The 19,034-nt window shown below is 37.6% G+C and overlaps 1 protein-coding gene across 1 annotated transcript in view; it reads right to left on the bottom strand.

Annotated features, from left to right (window-relative positions):
* The window catches only part of LOC311441264 (uncharacterized protein), a 119,289-nt gene extending 114,684 nt beyond the window's left edge, over nucleotides 1–4,605 (bottom strand). The window contains exons 1-5 of the mRNA XM_084529170.1: nucleotides 4,539–4,605; nucleotides 4,382–4,450; nucleotides 3,378–4,172; nucleotides 2,453–2,473; nucleotides 2,289–2,354 (exon numbers count right to left, since the gene is read on the bottom strand). The gene's annotated coding sequence lies outside the window, so the exon portion shown is untranslated. The remainder of the gene's footprint in view (nucleotides 1–2,288; nucleotides 2,355–2,452; nucleotides 2,474–3,377; nucleotides 4,173–4,381; nucleotides 4,451–4,538) is intronic.
* Between the last annotated feature and the right edge of the window lie 14,429 nt (nucleotides 4,606–19,034).

Genomic DNA, 19,034 nt, shown 5'->3' with positions numbered 1-19,034 from the left:
TCAATTGGTGGGGGTACTCCTGCCAGGGAAGGCACCACCATCACAGTGCTCCCAATGCAATTCTTGCTGGGCACTGTGTAGAACTCCACAGGTATTGAATACAAGACTGGAACCTCAATTAAAGGCTAAAGATGCCCCTTCCTTTTATCCTTCCTGCTGAGTTTTTTCAGAATTTCATCTAAAATAGAAGAATAATTTGAGCCTAAATTAAGCAGAAGAAAAATAAAGGCCCCAAAAATGCACTTTTGAACTCACTCATTTCAAGGAACAAAAGAAAAATGTAGTAAATATTTCAGAAAATATTGCTGAATACACAAAGATATTATTTTTTTTTTTAAATGGCAACTTGGTAAAAGAATTCACTAGTAGTAAGGAAGCAGTCCAGTATTTCTCTGCTGATGAAAGCTGTGCCAAAGCACAGATGGTGCTATAAACTTTCCAGATATAGAGCGTAGGTTATTTTTACCATTTTGCACCTGCATATTTCCCTCCTAAAAATCCTGCAGAAGAGCAACAACATACAGTCCATTCCTCACGCAAAAAACCCACTCCTAGTATTACTCACCCTCTCCGTCCCCCTTCTCTATTATGTTTGTGAATAGAGAGATGGACTGAGCTGTGAGAAAAACAAGCATGCAAAATGTACTGGGCGAACCGCAAAATCAAATTCTCTTCTCTTCCCACCTCTGGCTCTGAAGTTAAGGGCACAGGAACCCAGAAGACAGCTCAGGACAGGGGCAGGCAGGACAGCAGCCTGGCTGTGTGCCAGGGGAGGAAAGCCAGAGGAAACTTCTGGGAAGCTGGGAGCTGGAAACTTCTGCAGTATTTCTGGTGATGTTTACATCACCCAATGCAACGTCATGTACAAACAGCACCAGTTTGTGCTGAAGGAACACATTCAGGTGTAGAAGGCAGCTTGCCTGAAGGAGAGAAGCACTCTGCCAGAGTTAATGTGCTTGATTTCATTTCTAATTCCTTGTGTACACATAAACTTGCTCTAGCTAATTTAAGCAAGCGTATAGCAGTGCAAAATCCTGTGAGGTCTGCAATTTTAGTCTAATTTAATGGATTATTATATCTTAAGCTAACAGTGTTCCTAGCTGATTTACACTAACCTGAAATAAATGTAGTTTATGCTGAAATAAGAGTGGCAACACAGTCTATTGGACTGGTTTAATGACACTGATTTTAAATTACACCTTAATTTAAAGAGGTACAGTAATGCATATGAACAAGCCCTAATGTTATGGCAAGTAATGCTTTGAATACAGAAAGAATGAATATAAAAAGCTATAGACATTGCTAGATTGTACATCTCAGCTTCTGAAAGCACAGCTCTGAAGAACACAGCATTAAATCTGACCTGATAGTTAGTTGAGAAGAATAAATTTAGCATAAGAAACAATGTAATTAATGTTAATTTCTATGTGGACTTCCTGTAAATTATGCAAATTGAAAAACTCAGTACTTCTAAGAATCTCAATAAAAAAGGGGAAGGCCGCATTCATGATACTGCATATATTTGCTTCAGTGTGGTAGGGGGAATGCTGTCAAGTTCATTCCTTTGGGACTGATCCTAATGCTCAAAAAGTTTGAGCTGAGATACCATCAATTTCCTACTGGAAAGCAATCAAGGAACAGAAGCAAGAGAGACTGGGGCCATGCGTACGGACTGTAGTTGAAGTTATGAAAATCTGTCCTTTATTAATTGTTCTTTGGGGGAAAAAAAAAAAAAAAAAAAAGTAACTGTAAAAATAGTTTTGTTAGTTACACATATAAAGGAAATGAAGTATTAACACCTACTTCAGCTCAGTTTGCTTAACTTATGCTGTGTTTCAAACAAGAGTCGTTATTAGCTATTTCTGGAATTTTTATGTCTCCCAAGATTTAGTTCATTATGCTGACAGAGAGTGCAAATAAAATATAATAAGGAGAAAATGGCAGTATAAAACATTGTGTTGTACTAGCTTTAAGACTAGCCTTATCTTTCTTCTGCAAAGCATACTCCATTTTCTTCTTAGAATGGGATCATATATAATTTTAAGAGTTTAGAAATAAAGATTCCCATTTTAGTATCTGTTTAATGTCAGTTGCTCACTATTTCATGGTAGGCATTGTGACAGTCTAATACAGCAAGACAAGATACTCCCACTGCCTTGCTAATTTAGTCAAAGGTGGTGATCACAGACCTTAGAAGTTGACCTCAGATTCTGTAAGCTCTTTTATTTCTTTATACCCTTCAACTATAAGCAAATACAACTTTTTAAACAAATGAAAAAAAGACTTACTCCTCTCCATGGATATAGAGCAAATGCTCAATCTTGTTCTCCCGTCTCCGTCCTGCTTCTGCAAAACTGTGCAGATGCAGAGTAAAGCGTGTTCATTTTTCACAGCTAAGGGCAAATCCTTTAAGACTATGAGTAATAACTAATTAAAACAGATGAAGACTTACCCCTACATACAGTCTATGTCTCTTCCAGGGGAAAAAAAAAAAAAAAAAAAAAAAAAAGTCATAATTTTATTATATGCATGACTCCTGGGAGGATTGATCTGCATTGAATTAAAATTTTATTAAGTTAGTCAATTAACTAATGATACAAGTCTCAGAGAGGAGCAAATACCACAGCAAACTACAGTCTTCCTGTTTCTTTACTAAAGTCTCCCCACTGCTCCACTGCACTAATCCAGGTTTATGGCTGCTTTGCATCACCAGAGCAGCACAAATTAGCCAGAACATATAAATGAATATGGCCTAATACATTTAACCGAATGTTCTTGGGGTTTCTTAACCTGCTTTGGTACCTGAAGGAGGGACTGTGAAACTCAGTGGTGTATTCATGGAACACAACAGTTTGGATTAAAACTAGGTAACACAGCAGGCAGAGGTTATTAACCCAAATTATTTAGCACTACCAGCCCAGGTGTTATCTGTCAGTTTTGTTCATTCTTTATCAGTTTTCTTCTAATTCTGTAGTTCTAACTTTGCTTACTGATACAAATAATCATTGCTGACTTCTAGCATCATAGAAATTAAATTCATCACTGAAACTCAGACCACCTCTCTTGCATATAACGACCAAGATTCTGTAACTAAGATGCCAAAAATAGGTAGGACTATATATTCTTCAGTGTAAGGATCGCCTTTAAGCAATGAACTCAACTGGTTATTTTGCAATACAATTCTCCACTAGCACCTCAGTGCATGTTCTTTTACACATTTAGAAGCTCCTCATTCCACACACCTAAGTAGCTTCTTCCTATGAAACCCTGTCCCAGTTCACAGAGAAATGAAACAATCAACAGCAAAAACAACAGCAAACATTTTTGCTCCATTCCAGACACGTTAGGCCATACAAAGGGATTGGTGTTATGCAAACCTGTGGCAGGCCTCTGTTTGACCAAAGGGAGAGGCACAAGACCTGCACAAGCTTCCAAAGACCTTTTTACAAACTGTAGTTGAAGTCTGTGTGTACCCAATAAGGCAGCTGTATTAGTAACGATACTGAATGAAGGCAAGCCCTCAAGGCTAATATATCTAGGGAGCCTAAAAACTACTGCAAGAGCAGAAAGAAGACAAGCAGGAAGTAGCCTCCTCGTGAGGAGGAAGAAGGGCCAGGCCAGCATGCCCGGGAGGGGAGAGGAAGGTCCCAGGTCACTTGTAGGGGCAGGGGAGACGTAGTCCCCGAGCAGAGGACAAAAGTGAAGTCAAAGTGCATGTCTCAGCTTTACATCATTTCACAGGCTGGATCTCTAAGGAGATAAAAGCCCAGAATTTCACCCAGAAAATGCTGCCTGACAGCACAGTGGCATGCATAAGCCCACCTTTGTTGTCTCAGACTGGGCACACATTCAATTCACCATCTTCACAAGTAACACATTATTTGTATTTGCTAAATTGCTGAGGCCAATAAAGTTCAGTCTCAGACTTTGTTTTGACTGTTGAGTTTCAACTATTTATCTAGGTTGGTTGCTCATTTGTTGCTTATGCTATTGGTCAAATGACAAACATTTTTAGGAGGAAAATAATTAGGGCAGAAGGTAAATCATCTTGTTAGTGTGTTCTCTGAGTAAAACTTGAAGACTATTCCTGTTGAAAAGCTGATGGTCTTTGCATTTTAATCTTGAAACAGATCCAACAAGGTAAAACAGTATCAGAAGTTCAAGGGCTTGAGCTGTAACCAAGAAAAAAGAAAGTTAGCCAAGGTCTTTTTCAAATGCATACACAGTCTGTGAATAAAAGCAACATCCATCCATTCATCTCACAGAAGGCAAGAAGCAGACAAAAAATCCCACTAGCTCTGTGACTTAGCCTACACACAGCAGAACTTAAAGCTGTTTGTGAAGAGAGTAATAAATTTCTGTCTTCTCAAAGAGCTCTGACCTGAGACATTTGATTCTTCTGTATACACACACAACCTCATGTGGAGTATAAAGGATTATCCAATGCTGTCTGTCAAGACACCAAAAACATGAACAATCAAAGCAGAAGTAAAATAGCTAAGTGGTAAAGCCAGCCACTGTGTATAGAAATTGTTTACAATGGAGAGCCAGTGTAAGACTCCAGAGAGGTCTGGGGTGTCTAATTCTGAGTCTTCCCAAAACTCCTGCGTTTGACAAGATGTATTTATACACAGTTCTCAAGAGGATGATTTATGCCACTTTTATCAGCCTATCATCAGGAAATGCAAACGCTGAGTCAGTTCACAGCTGCAGACGGCCAGAAAGATTAACCTCTCTCGTTGCTATTGGTAGCAACTGAAGATGAAGGGAAGCCATGTAAAGTTGGACATGATGGTATTTGCTGGAGAGCTGTAAGACAAATATTAATAATGAAGAAATGAGAAAGTTGCAAGTGGCATCACTCTGGAGCCAAAGAATGGCTTAAGTCATAGGCTGTAGCAGTATTAGACCACCAAAGTATATAACCTCACAAGGAGATCTTTGGAAGGATGTGAGTTACCATAGCCAGTGCCCCTCTGAACTGGCTTCCTTGACAAGATGTTCCACTTCTGTTAAAAGAACATAAAATCTCTAAAAATTTGACGTCTGCACTATTTGCAACCCGGGATTTCTTCTATGCCCTCTAGCAAGGAAACAGTGGAGGTTACTTGTAAGAAATTAACATGGTCTGAATTCTGAACTTTTCCAGCTGATTCCTTCCCTGTTTTGATTTTGTTCAAGGAAATTTGTTCAGCGTCCTAGAGCCTTGCTGAGGCCCATGAGGTTCCAGAGTAGGAACTCTGAATTTGATTTGAACTGTAATTTCTTGTGAACAGTTATATACTTGGTAACAATTATATGTATTTCTTTCAGTAGGAGTGAAAAATAGAATAAAATTTAGAAAAACAACAAAATCTAGCTGACTCTTCTTCTATAAAAGAACTATGAAAGACTTTAAAGAGCCACACAGAATAGTTAAAATTTCTAGTTTTAAAATGCACAAATGCTCATAAAATATTAACAGATTGGTCAGTCTCATGTCTCTAGACTTCCATTTGTCACAGCAAGATTGGAGTAAGAATTAAAAATATTTTAAAATCACATATTTCAGAAATAAGTTCTTCAAGCAAGTACAAGAGATGCATGGCACCTTTAAAAATAATAGTCTGCTGTCTTCAATTAAAAAAAAAATCTTACATGTTTGATTGGAAGTAAGTGTGGAAATGCCAAAGGATGTACAAATAAGAAAAGATGAATATCAGCAACATACAAATAGCGTGTTAATGGATAAACAAAAGAGAAACTTGGTGTTTTTTTGTTGTTTTTCCTTTGTTTTCAGCTTACTTTGGAATAAGCATGGAGATGTATTTAGTTTTCAATGAATAGTCCTCTGCTCTTAAAGGAACTGAAAAAATCTTTGATCTTAAAAGAGCCTTTCTATTCCAAGTTAAAGACATGTGTGATAAGAAAACAAAGTACATAAAATCACGTTGTATCCTGTTAGTAACGCATGAAAGGTGTGAAATCAACAGCCACGGTTTGTTGTATGGCACGTGACAGAGTGAAGATTAGATAGCTGGTTTGCCTAAGCATGCAGCTAAAAATGAATCACGGTCACAATATTCACCAAAGGCAGCCACAGTCCAGTTTTTGGACAACAGTTTTAATCTCTCATCTCCTACAAAGCTGAGCAAACTGCCAGTCAAGGCTGGAAGTAAGGGTCCTGATAACACATTATGCATTGTTACACATTAAACTGCTGTTTTATTTATTTTGAAGGCACCACCTAAACAGATAGCAGTAATGTACATTATCTTTGAAAGTAATAGGATCAAACTGGCCATGGACTGCTGGACATGCAAAGAACAGTTCCAGGTCAATTGTGTGTGTGTGCCAAGTGTGACCTGCGCACTGTTAAGTAGGATTTTCCTATCCTCTAAATCAACATGGTTGTGATCATTCTTTTTTAACATCAGTATTCATCAACTTGCTGGTCCAAAATTCTCAAGGCAAAAACCTATTGCCATTTCAGGTTATTATCCCTTCCTTGCATGTACTTTTCTCTGTACCAGAAGAATAAACAACTAAACAGGGTGTCCTGATTAACCCAATTCAAGACGAAATTGAGACACAAGGTTAAGAGTTTAGCTCTCTAAGCAGTTGTACTTTACTGAAAAACAAAGCACAAAGCTAGAAAAATTGGATGTCAAATGAGTAGATTTAGTTAAGGCAGACATTAAAAAATCATTTTATGTTTTAAAGTACTTCCTTTTGCTAAGAGACATGTAAATGAAACAGCTTCAGCTCTAGGACTGGTGGTTATAGCTGCTCTGTAGTGTGCAGTAAATGCAGCACTTCGGAGATATACTGCACTTGCACAAATTATCCATAAGTCTCATGCTTTCCTGGACAGCAAGAACTGCTGTGGATCTGAGAGAAAATCTGCATAAGCATGGCAGACAGCTCTAACATTTCTGGACCAAACAGGTCACTTACAGCAGAGCACCTATGACTGATCAGGTTGCTCTGTGTCCAACACCCAGACAAAGTCAGCATATCCTCAGAGTATCCATCTGAGAAACAGGAATAATTTCTCAGGGCATTTTTGACCAACATTCAGAAGAAGATAAAAAAAAATATATATATTGAGGTAGAGCAAAATCAGGAATACCAATTGCACAAATAATCCTGTTCTTTGATTGCAAAACCTAGCAGAGTACATCAGATAATGTGGTTGTTGTTACCGTTCTTTACTAAATAACTTTTTACTCTGCGCCTAGAACTTTGCATAACCTGTACGTGGTAACTTGTCTGCAGACTATCCAGGAGTTCACCCAGCTGACACTAGATGGTGGTGTGGTGCACTACATTTTCTGATTGCAGACTGAATCTTTTTTTGGGGGGAAAGTCATAATGTGTCTTCATTCCAATGAAACTCTGATGAAATAGTTGGGATGGCTTATTTCAGGAAGAAAAAAAAAAAAAAAATCCGTAACAGCATTCAAAGAAATCAAGGAATGTAAATTTGACTATATTCCCTCTGTCCAAAATGAGGATGGTAACCTAAGGTAGTCAGAATTGTGAGACACTTGCTCTTCCATCTCCCTGTCCTTTAAAAGTATTCCACACCAAAAGAATCATCAATGACATTTAAAAATTTTGAAGGAGGAAAAAATGGTTTAATAACATTTTGCTTCAAGTTTTTATTTTTATTACAAAGACCTGAAATTATGTAGAAAAAGTAACACTTCCTATAAATATAAAAATGTCTTATGAAAATTCCATATTTTTATAAAACTTAGGTAGAAAAATTTGGTGAGAGGCTTTAAGTTCCAAGATTTGCAGTACTCTTGAACCCTAGGGGTTTCTGAGACAGGAACCATCTGTGCAAAGCTGCACCATCTTCAGCTCCCCACCCCTTCTTCCAGCTGTATGGCAGCATGACTCATGCCAAAGATACACCTGAGAATCCTTCTGCTGCCATCAGCACTAAACTCTAGGGGAGAAACTAAAGAGTGCAAAGGCAAGGCACACCACTTCAATGGAAGGCAAATCTTGAAAGAAAGCCTTGAGCCTTGAACGAAAGCTGGTAGAACTACCCCAACACTCCTGGCTAGGCTCTTCATATCATCTACATAAGGATCTCCCAAAAAGGAGCATCAGAGAGCAAAACCCGTACTCGTCCCAGATCACATATTGAAAATTGTTTGAAGTAGAAGAAAAAAGTCTGACATTTCTTTGTGATTACTCACTTACCTGTCACTGGGAATTGGAAGGAGCGAGGTCATTTTTTCAAGCATCAGCTTTAGTTACTCAATGATCTGTTCACAGAAATTTAAATATAATTGTAGAAAATAGTAAAAACTTTAAACTTAAATATCTCACTGAATAATATTTTTTCTCTTTCTAAAGACAGGGGGGAGAAATTTTCTTTTGATTAGTTTTTAAAAAGTTCATTTGCATGTGTTCTACTTTCATCTTGAACAAGAAAAATCTTAGGTTTCCATGACTGTCAGACCATTTTAATGAGTTGAAGAAAGTGTTTTCTTATAAATTATTCATTTCTTTCCTCCCCTATTTTTTCGTTCCTTCTCTTCTCGCTATACTATATTAATATTCTATATCCTGTATAACAAAGTCCTTACTTCAAGATTACCACATCAGACTTTTCCACCAAATAAGTGTAACAAATTAAGCGCTCTATAGAATCCTGACTGTAATTTCAATGTATTGTGTACAAGTTCATCCTTTTTCATCAATCCTCCTTTTTCAATTTCTTTCTTTTTATCTGGTATGAGGACAGACTAAAAACAATGAGGGAGAGTGGAATCTGAGATGGATGTAGCCCTGAGGTGTGAAGGTTCAAGAAATGCCTAGCAGCTTCAACTTATCTGCAGCACTAGCCAATATCACAAGCTTCAAATAAAAAATCTAATATCACGTGCTTCAAGTAAAATATCTAATACTGTCAAAAAAAAGAAAATGGAATTAAAGGATCTGGCTAGTACAGGAAGAAAAAAACACTGAACCTATCTAATGATCTATTTATATCCTGCAGCATGAGAACTAATAGTCTGGTAATTTTATCCTAGCTGGTGGAACAGCAGACTGTATTCGTATATTCTTGATAAATGAATTTACCCCACCAGTGATTTAGAGCCTTATTGGGACAAACAGAGATGAAGTAGTCTCTGCCAACAATAAATAACTCTATTGCTTTTGGCTAAGTAGAACAGACTCTCAGAAACATGTTTCCTTCACATTCTATTTATTATAAAGACATACACAGATAGTGAAGCTTTAACACAAAATAAGCAGCCAAAAATATATATATATCAGTAAATATTAATGCTATTTATTAGTCCTTCGAAAGCATTCACACCTATCAAATATGTATTTTAAAGGCGATCCATTATAGAAAAGCGATAACAAAAATCCCAGAAGGAAATGCTGAGCCACATTGCTCAGAAATATAGCTAGGTTCCATGAAATTACCAGAAGGTGCCTAAAGCTAATAATTAGTACTTAGACTTCAACATCCTCTCTTCTCTCCCACTATGAAGATTACAGTGTCCTGTTCTTCCTGGGGATTTACACTCCGTTATATTCTAGGGCTTGTCTCTTAAGAGAAACAACCCTAGCATGAAGGAACAATGAGTCAAAGCTACACACTGAGAATGGTCTTGGAATGTCACTCGTAAGCTATATAGCAAGTAAGATCCAAAAATGCCAGAGTAAAAAGGAAAAAAGACAGGGAAAAAAAACTTGGAGAGGTTCTAGAAGTGAAGGGGGATGGGGGAGGATCAATACAAGTGTCAAATCTTATGAATCAATTCATTAAGATAGTGCTTGAGGCTCAATGATAGGACATGGAAAGGAAACAAGCAGCTGAAGCTTGTTTCACATGTTAGCAATGGAGTGATAAAACTTGTAAAAAGTTACTAAATAAATAAATAAATAACATGATAGCTAACTGAATGTTAAACCAACATTTCACATGAAGAACAGTTTCATTTAGTGTCAGGCTACCACAGATACAGCAGCCACAGAGTGCCAATATCTGGGGCAAGTCCCCATGTAAGACGGTAAACAATTCATTTCCTTAAAATAAAGGGTTCAGATTTATCACGGTACTACTACCTGGATCAGCCTAAAGTAGTTAAAATTTACCTCATACTCTCAGTTTACCACACAGAAACACATAAAATTGCAGAAAAGTTGTCTGTAGTTTTACAAACCTGCTCATATCAGCATGTGTGTGCACCTTAGCCAAACGATTACAGAAGGATTACACTAATTCAATTTCTTTCAATAACAGTAGATCATAGTAGCTACAGGCTGGGAGACAACTCCTCTGAAAGCAGAGACCTCCAACCCCAAGAGCAATCTTCTGAAAATATCCCATTTCAAACCAGCGTAAACCAGTAGACTCAATATCAATACATTTAGAAGGCCCATATAGACACAAAAGCTCTCCTTTTATGTCCCCAAATGAGGTATTAAATCTATTTCTATTATACAGATTAAATTTTCTTTGACTTGTTTACTGAACACTTTTTCTTTCTCCTTCAAGACATGGACAAAGGTCTTTCTGTAGATTTTACACAGCACATACAAGCCCTGGATCTTAGCATGTAATTACCCGGTGTGCTAATAAGAGCCCAAATGCAAGCTTGAGATGATCTTCTCCAGTCAGACAATCAGCGCTGTTCTAGTTTCTTCTGAGCTTCACAGAGCCTCTCTATTTAATTAACTTCAAGTGCTGTACTCTCCAAGGAAGCAGAGGGAGAGTTTGTGAGGAGGTGTGGTATAAATTACATAGTAATTTGAACAGAGTGGAAATCCAAGACAGTTTGTGTGCAATAAATCCTTTTTTCTCAAACACACCTATTTCTTGAGAGGCTAGAGGCCAAAACTAGGCTTTCAGCTCTTAAATAAGACCATACGGTAGTGTGACACCTCGGTATCTCCAGCAATTTGATCCATTAGGTATACGCACAAAGGCAAGCTCCCAAAGGCTTAGTATAGACTTTTAGAGCTAAAGTCCAAACTACATCCCCCCACCCCCCCCAAAAAAATAAAAATAAAATAAAATAAAAATAAATAAATATATATATATATATATATAAATATATATATATATATATATATATATATAAAAACACCATTCTTACTGGTTTCCACCTTTTTCTGAAAGCTTTTAAGTTGTTTCTAGAAGGATCCAACCCTTAGGAGCCAGACACATAAATCCCAAGTTAGTAATTAAGCAGGGGGGGCTCTGGGCACCCTTGAGACCTTGATCTATTAAGCACATTCAAAGCACTACTGACTAGATGAACTTTATTGGTTTTAAATGATTGTCAGAGTTTCACTTCTACTTTATTAGATAATAGCTTAAAAATTAGAACAGCCCTCTAGGGAAGTGAAAACGGGTCAATACAATCTTCCTCCTGAGAGGATTCAAGGCCGCACCACTCACTGCTGAATGCGATGCCTGAGTGAGCATCCTATAGACGAGGCTATGTAAAAGAATGAAGAGGAAAGCAAATGCTTCTGCAAAATCATGCCAAATTAACGTGCCACAAGGAACGAGTGTAAAATTCATAACATTGCTGCAAGCCTTACGATTATGACACTCTGCCAGAAGGTGGAGCGGTGACCCTAGGTCTGCTCTCATTACCGCACATATGTTTTGTGCTGAACAAACATTAGGTTAAAAAGGAAATCAGTCATAATGAAGAATTCTTTCTGAAAACTGGGACTACAGCTATGGCTTCCAGCACTCCCTCCACAGCTGTGCCTTAACCAGCAGACTACCAGCAACTGATTCTTTTGGAGCTATGAATTTATACCTAAGCTAAAGTATGTCTCAAAGCTGGGTTTCCCATGTCCCATGGAATGCTCTAATATCCAGGTTGTAAGAGGCAGCCTCAAGGCGCCACCTTCAATCCCACTTTAAAATATTAAACCCTGGTTTAACAGTTCTTCAAGAATTGATGCAAGTGCATAATCTAAGAAGCAGAGAAAACACCAAGAGGAGCCAAGCAAATTTCACATTTTGAATATCTGTAAAAAGCAACACCATCAAATCCACGTATACTAATAATTTATTCCCCTCTCAGCAATCAGTTAAGTAGAAATATGGAAAGTTTTGAAACATAACACGGCTACATTTTTTTGTGCAAGGGCAAAATCTTCATTAATTGCATTAGCTCCAATTATATTAAGAACTGTTTTAACTGTCAGTATTAACATGAAGACAAAACGTAAATTATTTGGGAAGCCTTTCTTAATTGACACATAATTGTAAGGAGAAAAAAATATCTCTTGCATCAGGATCATTATTGGAAAGGATAAGTAAATAAATCTATAAAATAATTTATTCTGTTAGTTGCTGGGAAACCTCATTGTTGATATGACAACCATGGCTCAGTAAACCAGATTACAGCTTGCTTCTGATCTGCCTGTGTTCTTCTACATTTTCATTAAGGGAAATGTTTTCTATCTGCTATGCTATAGTGACACCTACAGAGAAAAAATAGTTAAAATGCGGGACTCAGGAAAGAAACAGGTTAGAAATAATTGTTAAGAGATGCCTAAGCACAGTTGTATATCTATGCAGTATGTATTGTTTTAAATGCAGCCAGAAGCTTTTGAATGCTGCGTGCTAGTCTCTTAGGACCCAATTTATAAATATTTTCAGTGTAGTCATATTAGAAAAATCAAGCTAATAGCAAGTTTCCAAGTAGAGTTGGTTATTTTAATTACTGAATATATTTTGCTAACACTTATTTGGAAGCATTAATTTTTACAGTTTTCAAGTATCAGCCTTTTTTTTTTTTTTTTCCTGCAGCACTGCTGAATTTACAAAATATGCATCTCTGGAATCTTCTATTGACTACTCTGCATTGTTGCATTGCTGTTTGTACAATGTGTTTTCTCTTGAAAATGCACTGAAGGTTTAGCTTTTGCAGAGGAAAGAAATACTTCTTTTTTTCTAGGCCTCTTCCCTTAGCAGGTAAAAATGAAATGTTCTAATTTACTACATCGATTGAGGTTAATGGTTTCTTCATCGTAGCAAGTCATTTTCAGAACTCTTGCTAATTAATTTAATATCATATTGTTGGACAGTCAAAGCCTGACACTTTAAACACTATTTTCATTTTCAACAAAAATCCTGAGGCATGTGGAGCCTATTTTCTTTTCCCGAGGCTTCATGCTCTGGCCAACAAAATCTCCTCTTCTTACTGTTCCCTTCCCAGTGGGTCTTGACACTTTTTGGTATCTATGGTTAATGAAGAGTTAAATAGTAGCATGACATCAAATGTTTCACAGAAGAGGACTCCTTCAAAGATTTTGGAAGAAGATCTTGAATCAATTTTAAAAATATATATATTTCATTTCCCAATATAAAATTGCAATTAATCTCTCTTAAAGTTAGCATCTGTTTCATGGGGAGAAAATTCAGTACTGAGGGTACTAGTAAGCTTTCTGGGATGAAAATGCAACAACCTGAATCTTCCTACTTTGTAAGAATTACAACACACACTTCTGAAAGTGGATGAAATTGTAAGAACTAGAGACAAAATGCATTAAACAACGCAATTTCAGCAAATCCATCAGACAAATGGACTCTTCAGATATACAAAATATTTTACTGCTCTCCAACCTCAGCATAACAGAATGCTTGCATGTGCTCAGAGTTTTTCATGACAAGACTACAGTGAATGACCCCACTCTGGAGGTATAACAAATCTAGGAATCTCCTGTTTCATTGATTTTTTTTTTCCAGCATCCTCATTTAATAGAGATACTATATTTTGCTTTTTAGCTGATAACAGGCCCACAACCAGAGGGACTGTCTAAAGTTTCTTCTCTCCCATCTTCAATATCTGGCTGTAATCGGAAGCAAAGCCCTAGATATGTGGGTGTGAACCTAAATGTAACACAACAAACAGGTCTTACAGTTGCCTTGATTCACTCCTATTCATTTAACCTAACTACTCCTATTCCCTTAGGAGAAATTATTTTTAATGGACTTTACTGAATGAACTTGACCTCAAATTGTACCTGTCCGAGGCATGTATCTGTTAAGTTCTACAGATGGCATTTATTTACACAGAGCAGCTACTCCCAGTAATCTGAGCAGACCATAAGGACTCCAAGCAGTGCTTAATACTCATCTTAGGACTGCAAACATTCCAGGCTGACAGCAGAAGATCTCTGTAGAGTTCCCTGTGGGTCTCCAAATAAATAGAAATTGTCACCAAAAAGTTAACAACCATAAAACATTGTTTTATTACTCCCTATATTATCATTCAAACTCACAGATTGAATGAAGTTGGAAAAGTTGCAGTAAGTGAGCAAGATGCATGATAACATTTTTGACAGACGGACATAGCCTGTGAAGGACAGACAGGAACTTTGTTTGCTGTGTGCAGCAAGACTTAAACTGACTCCATTATCTCCTTCCTTGGAAAGCTCCTCACATTCTACCTATGTTAAATTGCTCCCTGACTTAAGTAATCATCTCTTTCGAGCCCTTAAGCAATAAAAACTGACTGCAGCAAGGCTGAATGAAAACTAAATAACATCACTATCAGTGGAGGTAGCACAGCAAGAGCAGAGGTATTTCTGATATCAGTAAGTGTGGAAAATGTTCACAGTTTAGAAAGGAAGAAGTCCTTTAACATATTACAGACACGCTGCAGCTAAAATATTAAAAAACTGAGTGTTGCCTTAGGCATCCCAAAGCTTGTTGTGTGATATAATTCATTTAATAATTCTCTCAGACAAGGAAAGGAAAAAGAAAATAAATAAAAAATAGCAAGTCAGGTAAAGTGGTGGTTTTGTGGAACCCTCACAGCATGGTTCACCCAGAGCCACAGCACTTACCTGGCCTCCCCGTTCTGGTTATCTCTGCGTTTCCTATGGCAGCAAAGGCAGCTTTTGGAGTACTTGACGTGACATGGCAAGCATTTGCTGTGGCACAAGGAATGAAACAGCTCTTCCTTCTACAACTGTCTCATAGCACTGCCTGGCATTTCTCCCTTATTTCAAAACCCTAGGTGATCCATCTGGCCGTACGTCTCAGTGCAGTTGTATCCTGTATCACAACGAGCTGTATCACTGTTGGTAAAGCACTCAAGTGCCTGTATGAAAGTACTGGTGTGGGTGGGTTCAAGGATTTTAAAGCACTGGTGTCATGAGGTGTCCATCACACATCAGGCAGTATTGTCTCTATCAGAGGATGTTTCAGTTACTTTCTCCAGCTGAAGAGTTGTGACTGATATGGGATCAAATAGCAGGGCTGTCCTGAGGCCCCCACTTTGTGGTTCAGCTCTCATAAAAGTGTTGCTGCTTCAGCTTCCATTATCTTTTGACTGCTTTAATTTGCTTACATGTATCTCATACTGGTGAGGGGTTGGTTATTAGTTTTTCTCCTCTCCTAATCCTTCCCTGTAGCCAGAAGAAACAGCTGGTTTGATCGTACAATATTTTAAAGCAATATCATGCAGCAATGATAAAAACAAAAGGGGTGCAGTGTTTTCTCAGATATCTCACCTACCTCTTTTGTAGCACCTTTTGATCGTATATGGATCCATTTCTGGCAATTCAGCATGTTATGCAACAGGAAGAGAGAACTCACATCATGTCATCCTCAGTACTCAACAACTCAACAACTCAGTACTGTTGCTGTAAAATGTGGTTAGAGCTTATTTTGGTTTGCTTCTTTTTGCTCTTAATTTTGTAGGCTTTGGAGTGTAGACAAAAAGAGTGGGCTGATCACACGACAGCCAAAATACTGCTACCTCTGAACATGGACAACATTTCATTTTCCCTCAAAGCAAATTTTTTTGGTAATGGGGCTTTCGGGTTTCACTTTCTGTGCTGGATTTTATGTCAGAGCAGCATTTCAGACAGTTCCTGTTCTTTTTATCGGCCAAGATAGGAACAGGCTTATTTAATTCTGCTCACATTCATTCCTTTGCTCCATTTTCTTTCCACAAATCAGAGTCTCAAGTCCCATCTCAATGTTCAAACTACGCTATAAAAATATGCAGCACTGATCAAAATAAAAGACACATACAAATCCTCCCTCTATATTTAACCAAGCACTCCTTCACAGTAATTTCATTCCAGGAAAGTCCAAGGGTAGCTTCTAACCTCTGCTTTAGATGCTACCCATATATAAGCACGACATCAACCACGTTATAGACAGGATAGCAGTGCACAAGGCAAGAGTGTAGATTATATATTTCTGCTATAATAATGTCTTCCAAAATTAATCCTATCAACAGTTCTTTTTGCTCAGATGCCTCACTACCACGTCAGCTATCACATCTGAATATGTGGATTGAAGCACTCTCAAGAACTGGTAGACCAAGACAGCTACCTTGAGTGAAAATCTCACTCTAAATGTCCTCTGAAATCCACCACTTCTACTAAACATGGAAGAAGTTACATAGTGACAGTGTGAAAAGACAAGTTGTGAGGTACAACCATGTCAGACACATAGCACATAATGCACATAATTTAATATTATATATTAGATATAAAAATAAATTTATCCTTGCAAAGTGTTGAACACTAAATAGTAGGAAAATTAGGTAGTTTCCACTTACAGAATTCAGAAGTTTTCTCAACATGCTACAGAAGACCATTCCTCTGTAGCCAATTTTCTGAATTTTATATAAATTTCAGCCTTAATGCCTGCACCTTTTAGGCCTTTAAAACCCATTATTTAAAGTATATTTTTTGAATATTACATGCAAGCATCTATGTTCACCAGAAGAAGATTTCCCCAAAATTCCTGACTGTCTGTGACAACAGCTTCATTCTTCCTTAAACTTTGCCATTTTATATTCTCATCACTAACTTGGTACTTTGCAGTACAATTTTCCATAAGCACCTTTGATCAAAAGCGTCCAAATGCTTTCTTCTAGCTCTGCCAAATGCCAGATTTCTTATCTATGCAACAAATCAGGAATTTTGTAATTAGCATTACACAGTCAGTCTTCATAGTACCTCAAATCATTCTCTCTGCCATGTGGATAGATGCACTAAAACTCCTCTAAGCCATTTAACTACATTACTAAACAATGTGTCTAGCATACCTTTAATACTAAACATAAGAGCACATAACCAACTCATTTATGAATGCAGCTATGAGGACCAAGGGGGATCTCAAGAAGAAGAGTGCTTAGCAGTTTAGCTAAATACTATCTTTTAAGTTTTAATTGCAGCTTTTCACTAGATATAGGGAATTGAAAGAAGAGTTCTAATGGAGGGAGAAGATCCATTGAAATTAAAATGCTAACAGTAAACGAAAAATGCTATAAAAATAAAAAGCACCTCACAGACCTATAAGTGAATAAATAAAAACAAAGTTAATTTGGAAATGAGATGAAGGATCTAACTCGTCTCTTAGAGCAGCAAGGTTCTGGAAGCACCTCCTACACGTGGTACCAACAGCAAAAACCAACCAACCAAGAACAGCTTCAAGAAAGATTGTGTGACCTGCTGCCAGCAAAGCAAGTAGACTTGCTGATACAGGACTGCTTCTTCCAGGGCCTCTAATTTTAATCTTCCTTCTCTCATTACATCAGTAGTGCCGCTGTATCCTGAACAATGTAGCATAACTAGCATCTACATAAAGAGTTACATATGTGGTAGCCTGATTGCCATTCAGCCAACATTTTCAAGGAACTATAGACAATGATTATTTCCCAACTAGCAAATTTAAAGCTCATCCAGGACTTTGACTAAGGCTCCTTCCCACCCACAGACAGTACTTCATTTATCAATACCCAATTTCCTCTGTCACCCAATCATTTCTGTAAACTTCCACAGGCAGATTTAATTAGAACATTCTGAGTCATTTTATAGCAACAGCAAACTGACACCTATCTGCCTCCTTTTCCAGACCACACTTGTATAGTCCAGGCCTTATAACATTCCTCCATGTGAAGACATACAATGCTCTCCTGCAGTTCCAATTACATTTTTTAAATAAATTACAAATGCATAAAGGCCTGCTCTTCAATACAATGGTTACTCAATTTCATAAAAGTCTTTTTGTAATTTTAAGAGTCTTTTTGGAAAAATAAATAAATAAATACGTAAATAAAAATATAAGCACACTGTGTAAATTGTGTAACCCACATCAACATACGTGTTAACTTCTCCAAGGAACAAGGATCTTCCAGGTACAGTTTATCTGTTTATGTTGATGACTCTCCAACATATGTCTGTCCCTTTCTCCAACCACCGTGCTTTTTTCTTATGCTGTACTAAGTCAGACTTGTCTTTGAATTCAGCCTCCCACTGGGGCACTGAACAGGCTGGCGTAACAGTTACTCCCTGTTTCTCTTTGCAACAAGGCAGATTTAAGTGATATACCACAGCAGCGGTCTGGTAATTCCACATTTTAATTCCCTTAGAAGTCCTGAGTGAAGACCATCTGGTCCTGGTGATTTGTTACTGCTCAATTTATTGATTGGTTTCAAAACAGGAGGATTGCTAAAGAGAATAGAGCTGTGCCACAAAAGGTCAATTCAGCTCAACAAACCCTACAGAAAACTCACAATTTGCAATATAATTTACTGAGAAGAACTCAACTACAGCTGTGGTATCTGTTTTACTAGGGGATGTAGCTTTTAAATGGTGTTTCCAGCTGGATTAAGTGAGGTAAGTATATGAGGGAATCTGACCAAAGCCATAAAACTAAAGCTGCTGCGTATTCCGGAATCGCTGGGAAATGATTTGCCTTTATTAGCCGTTTACATCGCTTTTATACGCACACGCTGAAAACATATGAATGTAAGCTTGAGCATTCATAAACACACTGCTGCTCTTTCAATACGCCAGCTTGCCATTTTAGATCTAGTTCCACCTTGCCAAAATATGAAATAACTCCTTATCTACACAGCCAACTGTGTGCGTTTATACAATTAAACCTAGTCTGTCTTTCTTTCTACCCTTCCTTTGCTGACTTCCCTCATCTTCTTAAAAACTAACCCGGAACTCTTACTGCTTTTAACAGTGCTCTGTTTACATGATGCTACATTTCTAATAACCCAAGGTAAGTACAA

The sequence above is a fragment of the Aythya ferina genome, assembly GCF_964211825.1.
Source record: "Aythya ferina genome assembly, chromosome: 9".
Taxonomy (NCBI): domain Eukaryota; kingdom Metazoa; phylum Chordata; class Aves; order Anseriformes; family Anatidae; genus Aythya; species Aythya ferina.
This window is presented reverse-complemented; position numbering and strand designations above follow the sequence as displayed.